This window comes from Drosophila willistoni, unplaced genomic scaffold (assembly GCF_018902025.1).
Source record: "Drosophila willistoni isolate 14030-0811.24 unplaced genomic scaffold, UCI_dwil_1.1 Seg720, whole genome shotgun sequence".
Classification (NCBI taxonomy): domain Eukaryota; kingdom Metazoa; phylum Arthropoda; class Insecta; order Diptera; family Drosophilidae; genus Drosophila; species Drosophila willistoni.
In genome coordinates this window covers 164,535-182,616 of record NW_025814629.1, presented here as the reverse complement: position 1 = coordinate 182,616, position 18,082 = coordinate 164,535, and the positions used below count along the sequence as shown (strand labels likewise).

Here is an 18,082-nt window from a genome sequence, read left to right as displayed (position 1 = left end):
CCTAGGCATTAGGAGGCCATTTATATTCAACGACTTTATGGATATCCTACTTAGTTCGCAAAACAATTGGCTAGCTGTTAGCCACATGGCAGCAGTCATCATTCAATCCTTGCGTCGCGCTAAACGTCAGCGTAACCAAAACTTCAGTTCTAGGTAAACTCTAGACGAGGCATACGTGCCATCTCCCCCTCGTGAAGTAGTACTTCAGCGTTGGTTCCGCGAGAGAGATACGGAGCATAGGGTAGGTTTAAGTGCGGTGCGATGACCACTAACCAAGGTCGATACCAAGTCCCACACTTCGGCTTTCAATGCTTTCCCCCCTATTTATAAAAAAAAAAAAACATATGTACATACATACATGCATATGTAAACGCAAATATATATGTACTATATATAAACTTAAAAATCTATTCCAAAAAAATAGATGAAAGTAGCACTCATTTGTTGGATGAATTATTCACTCGTGGCATCTTCACTTTTTTAATTTTATAATTTAATTTTATTATCTCACTTAAATTTTTTCTCACTCGCTCTTTGTGGCGTATTCGGAAAACTTAACTGGGAAAATTTTGGCGTTGGGCAACATTGCAGTGTCACAGAGTTGCCAGAGGGTCCCAATTTGCCTATTTATACGATATTTATCGCAATGATCATATATAGTGGTGGCGCTTTTCCGGCAGCAAGAACTTGTACACTCTGGAGCACAACAACATCATCAATGCGCTGTGCTTCTCGCACAACCGTTATTGGCTATGCGTTGCCTATGGTCCATCCATCAAGATCTGGGACTTGGCATGGAAGAAGACCGTTGAGGAATTGCGCCCCGAGGTTGTTTCACCCACTTCGAAGGCCGATCAAAGCATTTTCTACCATAATTATATTTCTATATTTTCCTTTTTTGGATGGCGCGATATTGATTTGTTTTAAGTTAAAACAAAATGGGAGAAAATAAATTATAAGCGAGAGTCCTCACAAAAAATATATACTTTTGTCTTTTAATATTGTCCACTATCAATCGAAAACTACAAGAAAGAAAATCCTCATAAAATATTGTATATATTCACATTGAAATTTCAAATCCTTGTCTAGGAAGTTGTTCCGGGAATATTTAACATGCTTTAACTTTCAGAAAATGGTTGGATTTTGTTATTAAATTAAAATGTTGCACATTTATTTTACAATCATTTGGTTCTGCTTATTGTTTAAAATTAAATGTCTTTGTTATCCTATAATGACTTATTAAATTTAGGCCTGGTTTAAAGAGACTCCCGATTTCGGGGAGTATACATCATATATTATATTTTAGGTTAGTGGTACAAAATTTTCTGACTTGGATGTAATTCTGTTGCCAGACTAATAAGATTTATTTCAAATGTTTATTTTTACATGTTATTTATAATTAACTACCAACTTGGGGTTAGCTAGAGCTCTCTTTGTAAGATAGTGTAATATTTTCAGAAGCTGTAAATAAATATTGAGTTTTATGGTAACCGAACAAATTTAAAAAAATATTCATTATTTCCGTCTTCTATTATTTCGACCTTTTTTAAAGTTAATCAAAACTTGGTTTTGGCCAGCTTAAGATCAATAAATCTGACACATTCAGAAGATTTTAAATGTTAGGCAGCATAAAAGGTGAGCAGGTTGTCTGTATTTCAAGAACCACCAAGTTCTGTCATATGCACACTTCCCTAAAGAATCCACATGGCCATACCATATCTTCAACGCTAAAAGTAGTTGGGAAAAAAATCTTTTTTTACTTTTAGATTTAAAAAAAAAGGACAAGTTTTGAATTTAATCACAATTGGACCCCGGACACCTCTATTATCCGGGATGAAACAGAGTGTTTTCATTTGTTAGATTACTTGGGTCTAATTTTTTGAAACATTTTTTTAACCTTAAAATTTACATTGCTGAAAGCATATCTACAAATTTCTAGGTAATTTCGAAAAGTTTTCATAAACTTATTACAACACTTTTTAAAACTGGAGCTCCTAAAAAAAAGATGTTTTGCTGTGACCTTTAAAAGAAAAAATAATCTTTAAATTTATTTTTGGCATTCAATTATTTCCATAGGAAAAACAAATATTTTTACCCCAAGTTTTAGAACATATAATTTAAAATACCTTGAAATTTTATAATAATCGGTTTAGCCATTATCGAGAAATATTGGTCACAGATAGTTTGCAGAAAAACTTTTTTAAAAATGTCAACTACTTTACCAACGCCTTAAAACATTGACGTTAAAAACGTTAAAAGTTTAAAAAGTGAACTACGACATGTGAAACTTTTACAAAAAACCAATCTTAAGATAAAAAACCAAATATTTATGATAAAATATACTATTTTTTTTTACTTTTAATCAAATGAAATAATGAACAGTTCAATTAATAGAATTTTTGTAAATTTAATAAATATTTATTTTGAGAAACACTTTTCATAATTTAGAAAATAGATTTGTTTTTGCAAATTACAACACATAAATTAAATAAATCTGGTATTTGGTTTTTTTCTTCTTTTTTTTGTGCTTCTTGGATGGATGGACGATGAGATTAATAAACGGTAAAGTGCTTCAACAAAATAATGATGGAATGAGTAACTAAAGAACAGATGTAAAAATGTCAACGACAAATGTAGATGAAGATCCTAAACGAAAAGAATCTCAAAATTCGTGTGATGTGTGTGCCTTTTTTCGGGTGAATGGAGATTGAAAAATAAATAACAATTAATTTTAAAAAAGAACAAAAAACACTTAACTAGAAATGATTTACGGGCACTTTTTGTTCTGATATTCTTTTTCAAGTTTTTTGTTGGTTTTTTTTTTTTTGCTCAGTTTAAAGTATAGTAGTAAAGAGGCACTCTAGGGTTGTAAGTAGCTGCTTATTTGGTTTTGATCGAATTGGAGCGTTTGACAGCAGAAGAAGAGGACGAACCGGAGGCGTCCGCAGCAGCATCTGCCCGAGCATTTGCTAATGATGAGGATTTGGCAAGAGTTGGTGCTTTATTCCTTTTGCTGTTGGTGTTGCTATTGCCAATTTTATAAACATCGTCTTTCAATATTATGACCAATACGGTTATATTGTCCAAAGCTCCACGCTTATACGATTCCCTGGCGAATGATTTGGCAGGTTTCCTCATTGCTAAATGTATCCCAAAGGCCATCAGAGGCAAGTATAAGAAAATGGGGTCTACGAAAAACAAAAACAAATGTATTTAGATATGTTTTTTAAGAGGGGATTCGCCTTCTATTGAACTCACTTGTGATTATTTAGCTCAAATGTCAATATATCCGGTGTGGCCATGACTAGGTTCTGTAAAATTTCAAATCAAAAAACCCATTAGCTTCAACTTTTAGGTTTTCTCTTATTAACACTTACCTTATCTTTTAACGGATAATCACCCAAGGCACGTGATGTGGCCAATACACCAGCCAAACTTCAAACTCCACGAAAGTCTATAAAAACGCCTGCATCATGAATCCGTTTATGTTCACGCACCTCTTGCGGCTTATGATTAAAGGACAATGGTATTGCTATGCCACGTGAATCATACATTACACCACGAGAATCACCCACATTGGCCACAATTAGGTTAGAGCCTTGTACAATGGCTATGAGAGCGGTTGTCCCGGCTATATTTGTCGAGAAAATAATATTAAAAAAATTAATTATTAAGGTGAAATACTATATTTTTTATCAGCCAGCCGTGGCCATTGTGAGGTAAACTTTATCAACTTGATTGTATGGGTTTAAGAGGCAAGTAGCCCAAATAGGATAGACGTTAAAAAAATATTTAGAAAATTAGGTGGCGCATAAATCGTTAGTAAAAGATTCGTTTTAGACACAAGAGTGTAATGAACATCTTAGTGTTTAGCAAAGTAAACAGTGTTTGCTTAGTAAAAGTTATCAAGAAGATGGGGTAGATGTTAGAATACTGTATTAAAGGTGGCTCAAGATTAAAGGCACTGCAATAAAGTGACGTTGCAATAAGGTGACAATAATGCAAATTAGAAGGTTATATATTTCCATAGTTAGTGTATACTTCGTTAAAACTGAGAAAGATTATAAAAATTTAAGATAAAGAACAATGGAACGCACAGACAATCGAGGGACTTGCAAGCAACTAATAGACTTTTAACTTAAAAGTTTTAAGTGTTCTAACTAACGAAAAAGTTAATATCTTTCATTTTCTCGGTGTCTTAGTCCAAAAACCCCTTCTTTAACCACAATAAATAAGGAATTAATGTCTGGAGACAATCCTCTAAGTAAAAAGATTTGAAAAATAGATAATGGACTTACCGAAATTAGTATCTCATTTGAACTCTTTTCCACACCACCTTGAGGTAGAGTTCATGGCGCGTATTTTTATAGTGGTTTCCCCAGTAGGCCTACTCCACATATTCCACGCAAGGCGGATTTAATAGCTCTTCATTTTTTAAAGTGGTGTCCACTATAAGGCAACTCCACTAGTATAGATCTCTTTATTTAAGTGGTTTCCACTGTTAGGCAACACCACTAGTATAGTTCTTTGTTTTTTACCGTGGCTACCACTATAAGGCATGTCCACCCACACAAGTTGGTATAGTTCTTTGTTTTTTACCGTGGCTACCACTATAAGGCATGTCCACCCACACAAGTTGGTATAGTTCTTTGTTTTTTTACCGTGGCTACCACTATAAGGCATGTCCACTGACATAAGTTGGTATAGTTCTTTGTTTTTTACCGTGGCTACCACTATAAGGCATGTCCATTCACATAAGTTGGTATAGTTCTTTGTTTTTTACCGTGGCTACCACTATAAGGCATGTCCCACTCACTAAAATTGTAAAGTAAGTTTATACCTCACATAGCTTACAAATAAAATTTGTATCAGCTAAGGTATATAGGCTTTCCAAGCACTTAGTGCAAAGAAACCTATTACATTTATTGCAACTAAAATAATTAGTCTGAGATGTCTGGCCTGAGCAATGCAGGCATGTATTTAGTACTGCATCACTGCAGTTAATTAATTTAAACCGAACCGCGCTCAGGACCATATGCGCGTTTAGGACAGTCTCCGAAGATGCCGCCTTGGTGCTGTCTGATATGGCCCCACTAGACCTCTTGGCTAACGAGGCTAGAAATAGAGATCCGCCGCAAGTTAGAAGAGAGACGACTCTGACTAACTGGCAACGCAGATTGCGTGACTCAAACCATGGGAGCTGGTCAAGGCGCCTTCTCCCCGACATTCGGCCATGGCTTAATCGCAAACATGGCCAGACTGACTTCTATCTGACACAGTTACTGACGGGACATGGATGCTTTAAATCCTACTCGCATAGGTTTAAACATGAGACAGATCCCTTTTGCACACACTCTGCGGGGAATATAGAAGACGCAGAACACGTCCTGTTTGTCTGTCCTAGATATTCTGCTGAACGGGAAGAGCTAAGCCTAGGCATTAGGAGGCCATTTATATTCAACGACTTTATGGATATCCTACTTAGTTCGCAAAACAATTGGCTAGCTGTTAGCCACATGGCAGCAGTCATCATTCAATCCTTGCGTCGCGCTAAACGTCAGCGTAACCAAAACTTCAGTTCTAGGTAAACTCTAGACGAGGCATACGTGCCATCTCCCCCTCGTGAAGTAGTACTTCAGCGTTGGTTCCGCGAGAGAGATACGGAGCATAGGGTAGGTTTAAGTGCGGTGCGATGACCACTAACCAAGGTCGATACCAAGTCCCACACTTCGGCTTTCAATGCTTTCCCCCCTATTTATAAAAAAAAAAAAACATATGTACATACATACATGCATATGTAAACGCAAATATATATGTACTATATATAAACTTAAAAATCTATTCCAAAAAAATAGATGAAAGTAGCACTCATTTGTTGGATGAATTATTCACTCGTGGCATCTTCACTTTTTTAATTTTATAATTTAATTTTATTATCTCACTTAAATTTTTTCTCACTCGCTCTTTGTGGCGTATTCGGAAAACTTAACTGGGAAAATTTTGGCGTTGGGCAACATTGCAGTGTCACAGAGTTGCCAGAGGGTCCCACTTTGCCAATTTATACGATATTTATCGCAATGATCATATATAGTGGTGGCGCTTTTCCGGCAGCAATCGTTTCAGTGATCATCATATAAATATTTACATATACATGTATGAAATGTCCAAAATTGGTGTTTCATAATAATCTTGAATAAATAAAGAAACATTATTTTTTATTGCGCCCTTTGTATATTATTATTTCGGAAGGAGTTTATCAAAAGTAAACCACTGTGCATTGCACACACTATCAATTTTTTGTTACTCTCTGCAGAGGTGTGGGCTCAAATGCGCGCCAAGGATGTGTGGGACAGAGGGGGGCGGCTGCTTTTTTATGGGTATTTTTTTTCTGACAATTTATTATAATTTATAAACATACATACAAACATATTAAACACCCTTCATGATGCTAGTTCTTGCTGTATTCTTTTTTTTTATAAAATTTATTTTTCATATGTAAGTATATAAGTACGTACATACATACTTTTTTATATAAAATTTATATTTCTTATGCACATACATACATAAGTAAGTACATTTATGTACATACATATATGTATGGTGTTTTCTTCATACAAATATGTTTGTATACACATATATGTATGTACATACATATACATTACAAGTATGTATGTACATTACAAGTATGTATGTACAAACATACATACATGTATGTATGCATACATGTACCACATACATATATGCCTACAACATACATAGGCTTCAGAGCCTAATTTCGGGAATTCTGGCTTACGCCAGCTTCTACCCGTTCCCATTTGCCCAAATAAAATTTGTATACTCATATGTATTTATTTATGTTTTATGTAAATATTCTATATTTTGTTTTTGCCAAATTTTCCCCTCAACTCCTCCATCGGAGATTTTGGGAAGGATGGTGTTGGTGATGGTGATGAGGGTGGTGGCGGTGCTGCCTCAGCCGTCCTGGCCGCCTTGGTCACACTAGCCGCGACGCGCTTCGCGTTCGGCTTCCAGGCCTTCGGCTTCCACGCCTTCTTGCCTTTGGCGACACCGTGCCCCGGGAATTTCGCCGGTTTATTTGGCCGGCTTTAGACCTGGCCACCAGGTGCATTCAAGGTGACGTTCTGAAAATAAATAATCACAAAAATTAGTCAAAATTTAATAGGAAAACAATAAAAAAAAACCAAAAATACTTACACAACTATTAAAAACGAACTTCATTGTCGGTGATCGTGCTTAGCAATGTGCTTAGAGCTGGCACACTCTATGCTTGCAATTTATCGCAAGCTATTTATTATCGATACTTTGGATATCGATAATTTGATTGGTCGCCGAACTTTTTGAGTCGAATTGGAATATTTAATTGAAAATAATCTTGAATGTTGTCGAAATATTTTGCCATGATCTTCTTAGTGAACCAGTCCCATAATCTCTTGCTTTTGATTTTATTTGAATTTTGTATGGCGCCAAATAGTTTTCGCTCATTTTGTGGGGTGGGCGAAATGACATGTGATGAGTGGCAAATTGAAAAGATGGCTGAGCGAATTGACATTAAACAAAATTGTCGGAAAAAGGACAACGTAATAGATAGAGATCGTTGGTGCTGATAGCTATGGGCTTGACAGTAAAGTAAATGTGTGACTGGAGGTTCGGACCTTGGTTTTATTTTTGGAAATTTTATTAGGGCAAAACAATATATGGACGTTTATATGAAATCTATAGGGGTTGAAATCCTAGCGCGAGACATAATTTTTTTTGTTTGTTTTTTTTTACCTTTTTTAAAAAGATAGGAAGTCAATTAGAGACAGGTCAATTTATATATATATGTATGTATGCATTTACAAACAAATTTTAAAGAAAGCAAAAAATTTTATTGTTAACATGTATACATGTAGTATATGATTTTTTATATAAAATATGTCGAGGCTCAAACCCTAGCAAAGGATAAATTTGGTATAAGAATTTTTTTTTTTTTGCTTCTAATTTCTTTCTCGTATTAGAGAAAGCCTTTTTTTTGTAACAGTGTAAACGAATGTGTCTAAATAATAAAAGAAATAAACTACGTAAAAACAATGGTGATAGAAATGGTCATACATTGGTCCAAACCATATTTGTTTGCAACAAATTTGTTTGCAATTGCAAGGCTATATGTACATACATACATATATACATATGTATACATAAAACCAGATTTAACAATTATCTATTTCATTAACTTTATTCAAATTTTCAAGGAAAGTCTACATAAGTATATATTATATCTTGAATCTTATTTCTCAAAAATTCTTATTAACCAAAATCACAATTTATTGGTGCAGTCGTACCACTATACCAAACCCCCTATTTAAGCGAACCTGTATTTGCTCAATCCCCCTATCACAGCGATGCTTTAGCGGCGAAATGTTGGAAACATATTTTTCCGCAAAAGGGGTACCTTTTATTTATTTATGCATTTTTCTCGAAAACGTTGCTAGGAATTTTGAATAAAATTACCTAAACACATTCCAGAAAGTCATACCTAAATTCTGGCATTCAATCTTCATTGAGCCGTTACTATATAGGCGAGTTTTTGCCCAACAAAGTCAACCCATTTTTTTCGCACATTTTGTATGGGGAAAATCATGGTTGGTTCAAAAAAATACAATTTTCTCGAAAACCGTGTGAGGAATTTTAACCAAACTTGGTGGGGATTTAAATAAATAATTGGGGGCAAATCTGGCATTCAATCTTTATTGAGCCGTTGCAATATTTTGGAGCTATACGAAAACGAAAAAAGAACATTTTCGTGAAGAAATTCTCAATACATGGAATGCTCAAAAACTCTCAAAACCGAATTAAAACAAAAATTTTATCTATTCATAATAATTTAAGGCTTTATTTGTTTCAAAAAAGTTAATAAATTGCTCAAAAAATAAAAAATAAAAATGCAAAAAACTTAACAGAGGGTTAACAGAGGACCGTCGCTAACTCGTGTTCAACAGTGTATGTGAGACACATATTTTACTAATATCTTATTAGATTTATTCAACCCGTACAACCCGTGCTGTTAGCTAATGACTTCTTCCAAATTAGGTAAACTTGGTGTGTAGGATATAGGTTCGGACCCGCACGGGGGGTTTTTTTTTTGTCTATTTCTTTTTTTAAAATTTATTTTAAAGGATATGACAGAAGTCAAATAGTGTCAGTATCAATACATATATATTTATAAATTTACAAAACAAAAAATTAAAATTAAGCCAAAAAAAGTATATGGGGAGCATGTATGTATATGATATGTATATACAAAATGTGTATATACTGTTAACTTTTTTGCAATTTTTAATTTCTAACTTTTTCGTTATTTAATAACTTTTTAATGAAATAAACTTTTATTTTGTTAAGCAAATCAAAATCTATTGATTTTACTAGTTTTTGGGGGGTTCTAAACGTTCCTAGTATTTAAAATTTGCACTGGAAAAATCAGCTCCCCACGTCTTGGAGCATAGCTCCACTCTGGGTCACCATCAAGCAATGCACGCCAAAATGAGCGCTACATATTCAAGAGTGTCTCCAGAAAGTTTTATCAAAATCTACTGAGCAGTTTTTGAGAAAATCGCTTATCAGTGGAGCAACCTTTGATTTTGTTCCATACAAAAATCGTAAAAAAAATAACATTCCAATTTGAGCTCGAATATCTCAGCTCAGAGCCACCATCAAGCAGTGCACGGTAGCTTGTTCGATTGGGGTATATTTCAAGAAAGTCTCATAAAAGTTTTATCCACATCTACTGAGCAGTTTTTGAGAAAAAGCCCCAAAAGTGTAGGTGCTTTTTTGTGGGCACATTTACTGAATAAGGCCGGAGCGAGCTCCGGAACCGGAACCAGTTGCCGGAACCAATGAACTAGTTGCCGGAACCAATGAACCAGTAAACTTAGCACTGCCAAGTTCTTAAGGCCCGATTTTCGTCGTTATCTCTCCCAGCCAGCATCAAGCAATGCACGGTATCTCATTCGATTGGGCATAAAATAATCTATAAATGGGCGAAGTTTAATCAAAATCTACTGAGCCGTTTTTGAGAAATTCGCAAAAGAAAATTGCAAAATTTTGAAGATGGCATATCGATATGAAAAAGCACGTTGATCGATGTATTTCATCGAATTGGATGCCATCTCTAATCGTAGTTTGGAACAGGGCGTAGCTTAGGGGGTATTTCCATGTTCTCACCCAAGGAGATTTATGGGCAAATATTTACCCTACAAACAGAACATGAATTTGGTGTGAAAGATTTGGATATCGCATGTAATATATGCTTGTAAATCTAAAAAAAAAAAAATAAACCAAATAATTCATATATGTATATACGTATGTATGAATATAAATATGTTCATATGTACGCACTTCCCTATATATGCATACATACGTTTACAAGACTAAATCTGATATTTACATATGTATGTATGTATATACCGACATATGTAGATATATGTAAATACATACATACATATGTATGTCGGCGCATGCCGAGTTTGTGTGTGTGAGGTTGTGGTTTTGCGTGTGTCGCCGCATGTCGAGTTTGGGTGCGTGTAGTTGTAGTTTTGGATATTTCACATTAATGACAATTTCATCATTATTGTAATATTGCATCAGCCTCTAATTGTCTTGTGATTGGTTGCTTGTACTTTGTCGCTTTAAGAAGTACCGTTTTAGCGGGGCGTCAGCGTTCTAACGCTGTCGCCGAGTGTGGTTCGATAGTAGGCACAAACAAGAGAGTTCAGATTCAAGGCAGTACAATTTGGAACTCGAGTGCGATCGAAACTCGCTGCGCTATAATGGCCGAAAATAATAGTGACCCGACATGTATGTACATATGTATGTTTGCGAATGATTTAGCAAACACGCCATTCCAAATTTATTAGTTATCTCGGCCAGCATTGACAAATGTACGTACATATGTACATATATGCATGCATACATATGTATGTATGTCGGCGCGGGCAGTTCGTGCTGTGTATGAGTGTGAGGCATTTCCCACGAATCTGGCCGACGCGGGCAGTTCGTTGTATGAGTGTGAGGCATTTCGCAGGAATGTTATTTCATCATAATTTGGCAATTGCATCAGCCTTTAATTGAGTTGCGATTGGCTGATGGCATTTGGTAGTTTTGGAAGGTACCGTTTTAGCGCGGCGACAGCGCCACAACGCTGTCGCCGAGCGTGGTTCGATGGTAGGCACAAAAGAAGAAGTGTGCGACGCAAGTCAGTTCAATTCTAGACTTCGACCACCGAAACTCGCTGCGCGATTAGAAAATGGAACAGTTTAATGACGCGTTTATATGTATATATGTAACAGTTTAATGACGCGTTTATATGTATATATGTATATATGTATATATGTATATAAACGCGTCATTAAACTGTTCCATTTTCTAATCGCGCAGCGAGTTTCGGTGGTCGAAGTCTAGAATTGAACTGACTTGCGTCGCACACTTCTTCTTTTGTGCCTACCATCGAACCACGCTCGGCGACAGCGTTGTGGCGCTTTTTTTTTTTTTTATTATCCTTAAACCTAAAAAAAAATTTTAAACATCATATCTTATGCTCTACACGCCATGATCAAAACAACTGTTTTGCATTTGTGCTTGCATTTCATTTCTAGCCCTTCAGGCACCTGTCCTGTCTGTTTCAACAGTTTAACTTTTAATATTTTAACTACTGTCTGTTTCAACAGTTTCACTTTCAACATTTTGACTACTGTCTGTTTCAACAGTTTCACTTTCAACATTTTGACTACTGTCTGTTTCAACAGTTTCATTTCCAACATTTTCATATTCAACTGGTACATAACCATCTGGCATTTTCCGCACATCGTCATGGGCATATTTATATTTCCTATTGTTTGTCAATGACCTCAGCACATACCTATTCCCGTCTAATAATTCCGTTATTTCAAAAGGGCCTCTAAACTTTGGGTAAAGCTTTGTTTGATGCCTCTCCTCATTTTTTAATAATACGAAATCGCCAACTTTGCATTCCACAACTCTAGCTTTGTTTTTATCAAATTGTGTCTTGCTATATGTTGCTGAAGCCGAAATATTTTGACTTGCTTGAGCTCGTACTGCTGGCAAATCAATCTCATCAACCGTGTCGCAGAGTGGAAGTAACCCCAATGGTCGAGCAACTTTACCAATAAATAATTCTAAAGGACTTGCCTTTGTCACTCGGCTCACCGTACAGTTTAAGGCCAACTGAATTTCTCCCAATGCATCTTGCCAAGACCTGCTGCTAGTTTCGACTGCGGTTAATAAATTTTTCAAAGTAGACATAGTGCGTTCAACCTGCCCATTTGCTCTGCTTGCACCTGTTGCAATCAAATGCAAATTTATCTTTTGTTGTGCACAAAACTCACTGAATCTTGTGCTAGCAAAACACCTACCCTGATCTGCTATTATACGATTTGGTACTCCAAATAAAGATATTGCCGCCGTCACAGCATTTATGCAATTTTCAGCATCTATTTTAAGGGTGTGAGTTAACAAAACAAATTTAGTAAAGGCATCTACTTGAACGATGATATACTCTTTTTGATCAGACTTCCCACTCAACTTCCCACTTATGTCTATGTGAATAGTATGCCAAGGTGTGCTTACTTTTGGTATAGGATGAAGACTAGCTTGAATTTTGCCAGAAGAGGACTTTGACATTTTGCAGGTGATACAATTTTCAACAAATTTTCGAATATATTTGGACATATTATCGAACCAATAATAGTCATAGGCCTTGTCTAGCGTCTTTTCCCATCCTAAATGCATAATCGATTCATGAATTTGGTTTATCACGGACCATCTAAACACTCGAGGAACAATTGCTAAGGATCGAGTTCTACCATTACGCTGAATTTTTCTATAAAGTATTCCTGCTCTCAACTCATAAGTTTTTGCAACGTCTATGGAAAGAGAATTGTCTTTTAATTTCTTTACGATGCTAACTATTTCTGAATCTTGACGTTGTTCAGCCAAAAGCCAATTGCTGGAAATTTCTGCCAAGCAAACTCGTTTTTCAGAAGCTTTACAATTTGTGGCCAGCAACTTAGTTGAAGGTAAATTTCTTGAAAAGAAATCAGCGTGAGCCATTCGTTTACCTTCTCTATACTGTAATTCAAACGTAAACGATTGTAAGTAAGCCCACCATCTTTGCGCCCTAGGAGACAGATCATGTTTAGTCCTTGATGCCTTAAGGGAATTACAGTCAGTGAAAACAACAAAATTTCTACCCAGTAAATAATGGCGAAAATGTTTTATGGACAAAACAACAGCAAGAGTCTCCAATTCGTAAGAATGGTACCGAGACTCTGCAGGTGAAGCAGCTTTACTGAAATATTCAATGACATGCGACTTGTTGTTGATTTTATGTAACAAGATGGCACCGTATCCACGAGAACTTGCATCAGTATGCAACTCGATTGGATACTGCGGGTCGAAAATTACCAAGACTGGCTTCTGTGTAAGTATAGAGACAACCTTCTTTCTTATTTGCTCATGTTCTGGTTCCCAAACAAACTCGTTCTTCCCTGAGGTCAACAGATATAAGGGCTTCATAAAACAAGAAAATCCTTGGATAAATTGCCTAAAATAAGACGCCAGCCCTATAAATTGTCTTAAAGCTGGGATCGACTGAGGAGGTGGTAATGCAGTTAACGCAGCAATTTTAAGCGGATTTGGACGAATTTCACCTGCACTCACTTCGTATCCCAAATATTGTACTGTTGACTTAAGAAAAAACCATTTTTTTATATTAGCAGCCACCATTACGTCGTCCATATAAACGACCACAAATGTATTAGCAAGATCTCCCAGGGCTTGTATAACGGTACGCTGAAAAACTGAAGGCGCATTTTTAAGCCCAAACGGCATTGCTAAGAATTCATATTGTCCGTCTGGAGTGACGAACGCTGTACACTCTACTGAGTCTTCATGCATGGGTATTTGATAATATCCACTTGCCATATCTAAGCATGTGAAATATTTTGCTCCATGAAGCCTGGCTATCTGGTCTGATATAAGGGGCAAAGGGTATCTATCTGCAACGGTATTACCATTTAATTCCCGGTAATCTACACACAAGCGATGGGAGCCGTCTTTTTTGTTTACCAGCATTATGGGACTTGCGAAGGGTGAGCAACTCGGCTTTATTACTTTGCATTCCAATAGCTCCCTAATCTTATTTCGAACCAATTCCCTTTCACTTGGACTGAGCCTGTATGGTCTCCTTTGGACAATTTTTCTTGGGTCATTTAGTTTAATTTTCATTTTACCCGAACTAACTCTAGACAAAGGAATCCCATTGATAAAATATTTTGAATAATTTTCCAACAAACTTTTTAATTCATCACAGTCTTCACCAACAAGACCTGTGTCTAAGTCATAAAATTTATCTTCGTTAACACAATTATTAACAGTTTTTGTTTTAACAATTTCAAATTTCCCTGGTGAAATTATGACATTAAATCCAGGCGACAATATTTCTCGACCAATAATTATGTCATTTTTCATATAATTATTGTCTAAAACATGAAACAAAATCTCAATCTGATAATTATTAATATTTACGTTGGTAAGTATTTGCAATGTGCTGCAAACGCTGCCATTGCCAATACCTTCCAACCTCACAACATTATTTAATCTTTTACCAGCTAGCTTAGCACTTATCTGTTGTTTGATTAATGAACACTCCGCGCCAGAGTCAAACGTTGTAGCAAATGTCATTCCTTGATGAACCATCTCTCCTTTAGGCTCAACAACTTCGCACAGTTGCACTCTCTTTACAGTATGTGTATCCTTGCTGTTGTCCGTTTTGGGTTTACTGCATTGTGTAGAAATATGGCCACGCTCTCCACACTTGAAGCAGGTTACATCAGATTTTTGACGGTGACCAAATGCGCTGCTGCCATTACGGTCCATAGCACGAGACGAAAAATTTTGCAGCTGTCTAACTCTGCATTCGTTGATCTTGTGGCCTAACTTTCCACAGAAGTGGCACTTAATTGTTGAAAGTTTTTGCCTCTTGATGTCAAGCAAAGACATTTCTTCCCGCGACGTCATCTTCCTTTTGTTGAATGTGAATGCTTTTAACTCGGTTTGCAAATCACTTCTGGTGCGCACATTTGAGGTGAAGGTCATGCGCTGCAATCTGCTATCAACTTGAGCCAGCCTAGCAAGCGTTACGGAAGCTGCGATCTCCTCTACATCCATTTCACGCCATTTCACCATAAGCGACGTCATCATACGACCAGCATAATTCGAAAGACATTCACCGTCGCTCGGACTGTTAGTTAGCATTGTCAGAAACATAGCCGCTGGTGTTTCAACATTAGTGAACTGTTGAATGAATAGTTGCTTGAACTCGGGCCAATTCATTTCTGGATAACAAGTCCGCGCAAGCCATTGTGAGGCACTACCTTCCATCGCTGCACTTAACACCGTCACAAGGGCACTACCTTTTATATCATTTTCTGCCAAAATAATGTTCGCAGTAGAGCACCATGCCGACGCATCGGCGCCAACAAGGTCTGCATTGAATTTTGGCAGCACAACCGCGATTTTGTTTGTTTTTTCGGAAATCGTTGCTTGAAATGTTTTAACGAGTTCTGTTAAGTTTTTATTTTGCAACTCTATTAGAGCTTTCCACGGCTCAGCTTCGTTGTTAGGTGCCGAGCCCGATCCCACTTCTGATATAAACGCGTCATTAAACTGTTCCATTTTCTAATCGCGCAGCGAGTTTCGGTGGTCGAAGTCTAGAATTGAACTGACTTGCGTCGCACACTTCTTCTTTTGTGCCTACCATCGAACCACGCTCGGCGACAGCGTTGTGGCGCTGTCGCCGCGCTAAAACGGTACCTTCCAAAACTACCAAATGCCATCAGCCAATCGCAACTCAATTAAAGGCTGATGCAATTGCCAAATTATGATGAAATAACATTCCTGCGAAATGCCTCACACTCATACAACGAACTGCCCGCGTCGGCCAGATTCGTGGGAAATGCCTCACACTCATACACAGCACGAACTGCCCGCGCCGACATGTACATAAATAGATGTGTGTACGCATGCGTTTTCAAGGCCAAGTGTGTACAAACATTTGAATATGTATGTACGCATACGTATTCAATATTAATGATAACATACATACATACATACGTGTGGACATATGTATGTGTTTACATGGTTATATATACATACATATGTATGTATGCGTTTTCAAGGCTAATTGAGAAAAATGTACGTTACATACAAGTTATGGGTTTCCATTTCCCTTATAGGGGAATTCTTACCATTTCCTTCCTTAGATACAAAGATTGGACTTGGGAAACTCGGGATTCTTACAGTGAGACACAACACAACACTTGATTTACAACGTTATAAGATTTTATTTAGTTGTACTTGACATAACTAGTTCTACGTCTAAACTAAGACTGCCGGCTCTGTCGAGCGTGGTCCTTTAAATATACCCCGAGATGCCCAATGGGCGCTGGCTGCAGCGTCATGCCGTCGGCAGCTGCGTTGGGATCGTGTCTAAAGTGGGTCGCCTCTTCCGGCGAATTCTGCTTACCGACAATATTCAAAGAACGGCTAGGCTAGATGATACAAAAGTGCTTATGCTAGAAAAGGGAAGTGAAGCGCCCAGTGTGACCCAACGGGGGTCGTCTTGGGTCGCATAAACACTAGGAAACATAAGTTGCTTACTTGGCTAAGTGTGTTTACAGGAAGTAAAAGATGTAGGTTGCTTAGTTGACTAAAAGTGATATAGGTCGCGATGCACTTAGGTCGTACGCGTGTGTGTGTGGTCTGTTAGTGTTCCTAAAATGTGTGAAGGTGTGTGTGTGGTCAAGGGCTGGTGTTACTTAGATCGATGGGGGTATTTTGCCCGATGCTCGTTCAGGCGTTTCTGGTAAAGTGTGCCGATCGAGTCCCGTTGTGATGCGAGAGGCCGGGGTGCGGGGCATGGTCTGGTGAATGAAGGACAAGGCGTCCCAGGGGCGCTGGTTGTATGAGAGAAGGTCTCGCGTGAGGATGAGTGTGCTAACTCCTCCCCCCTCAAAAATCGACGTCCCGGAGATCCTTTGTATTTATGGACGGTGATCATGGGGGAGGGTGGTGTTTCTGGTTTTTGGAGCATCTTCTTCAGAATCCAACCTATGGAGATGGCGAGAAATACAAAGATGGCGCAACCGGCCGTGATGGTGGTCCCTTTTGTTAGAGTGTTGAGGCGTCGTAAATTGTTTATGTGCAAGTTGTGAATGTATTCCACATTTAGTCGGTGTCCTTCGTTTACGACTTCAGACAAAGTGGAAGGTATTGCCACCATTCTTGTAACCGCCTGGCTTCTGAAGGTTTTATTACCGATTGTCACTTCCAGTAATTCAATGGGGCTTGCCGTGTTGGTTATTGAATGGCATTTTGCGGTCCCCCCTTTATTAGTCTTGGCAGGCAAGAATCCTCATCCAGGTGAGTGAGGTCTGATTCCTTACAAATGGTGATATTGCCCATGGTCTGGCAGCTCCTTGATATAATGAAGGTGTCTCGTGGTCCTACCAGGATTTTTCCCGAGGGAATGTCAAGTTGCTGATTGTTTGTTACGGTTGGCCTGATGAACTGCACCGAATATTCCTGTTGTAGTACCCGTGGCATTGTGGTGTGGTGTGGTGTTGATGATATCATGCAGCTCGTCTATGTCCAGCAGGTTCGAGTTTATCACGCCGACTTTAGCGAGTTGGCATGCTCGCACAATTTCGTCCAGCTTCCGTTCAAGTAACAAGATTTTATTCAGTAGGATGGATGATTCGGAGTCGTTATCCTTGTTGATTGTGTTCAAAGCTCCTGCTAGTTCGTTTATTTTGTCGAATGCCTCTTGAATGCCGGACAAGAATTGTTTATTTATGGTGAACTGTTGATTACTCTCTCTAATTAGAGAATCATGGGATTGTAAAATCTGGTCCCAGTCAGCTGCGTCTGGTGATCCTGCTACCCATTTCCAAGCTGAGCCTAACCATCTGATTGATCGTCTAGCCCTTTTGTTGGAGACCGTGAGTTC

The 18,082-nt window shown here is 37.7% G+C and overlaps 1 long non-coding RNA gene across 1 annotated transcript; it reads right to left on the bottom strand.

Moving 5' to 3' along the window:
• Positions 1-2,820: 2,820 nt before the first annotated feature.
• Positions 2,821-3,637, bottom strand: LOC124461902. The gene is made up of 3 exons (XR_006955304.1): positions 3,378-3,637; positions 3,259-3,311; positions 2,821-3,188 (listed from the first exon to the last, which is right to left on the bottom strand). It is a non-coding gene; the product is annotated as an uncharacterized LOC124461902 (long non-coding RNA).
• Between the last annotated feature and the right edge of the window lie 14,445 nt (positions 3,638-18,082).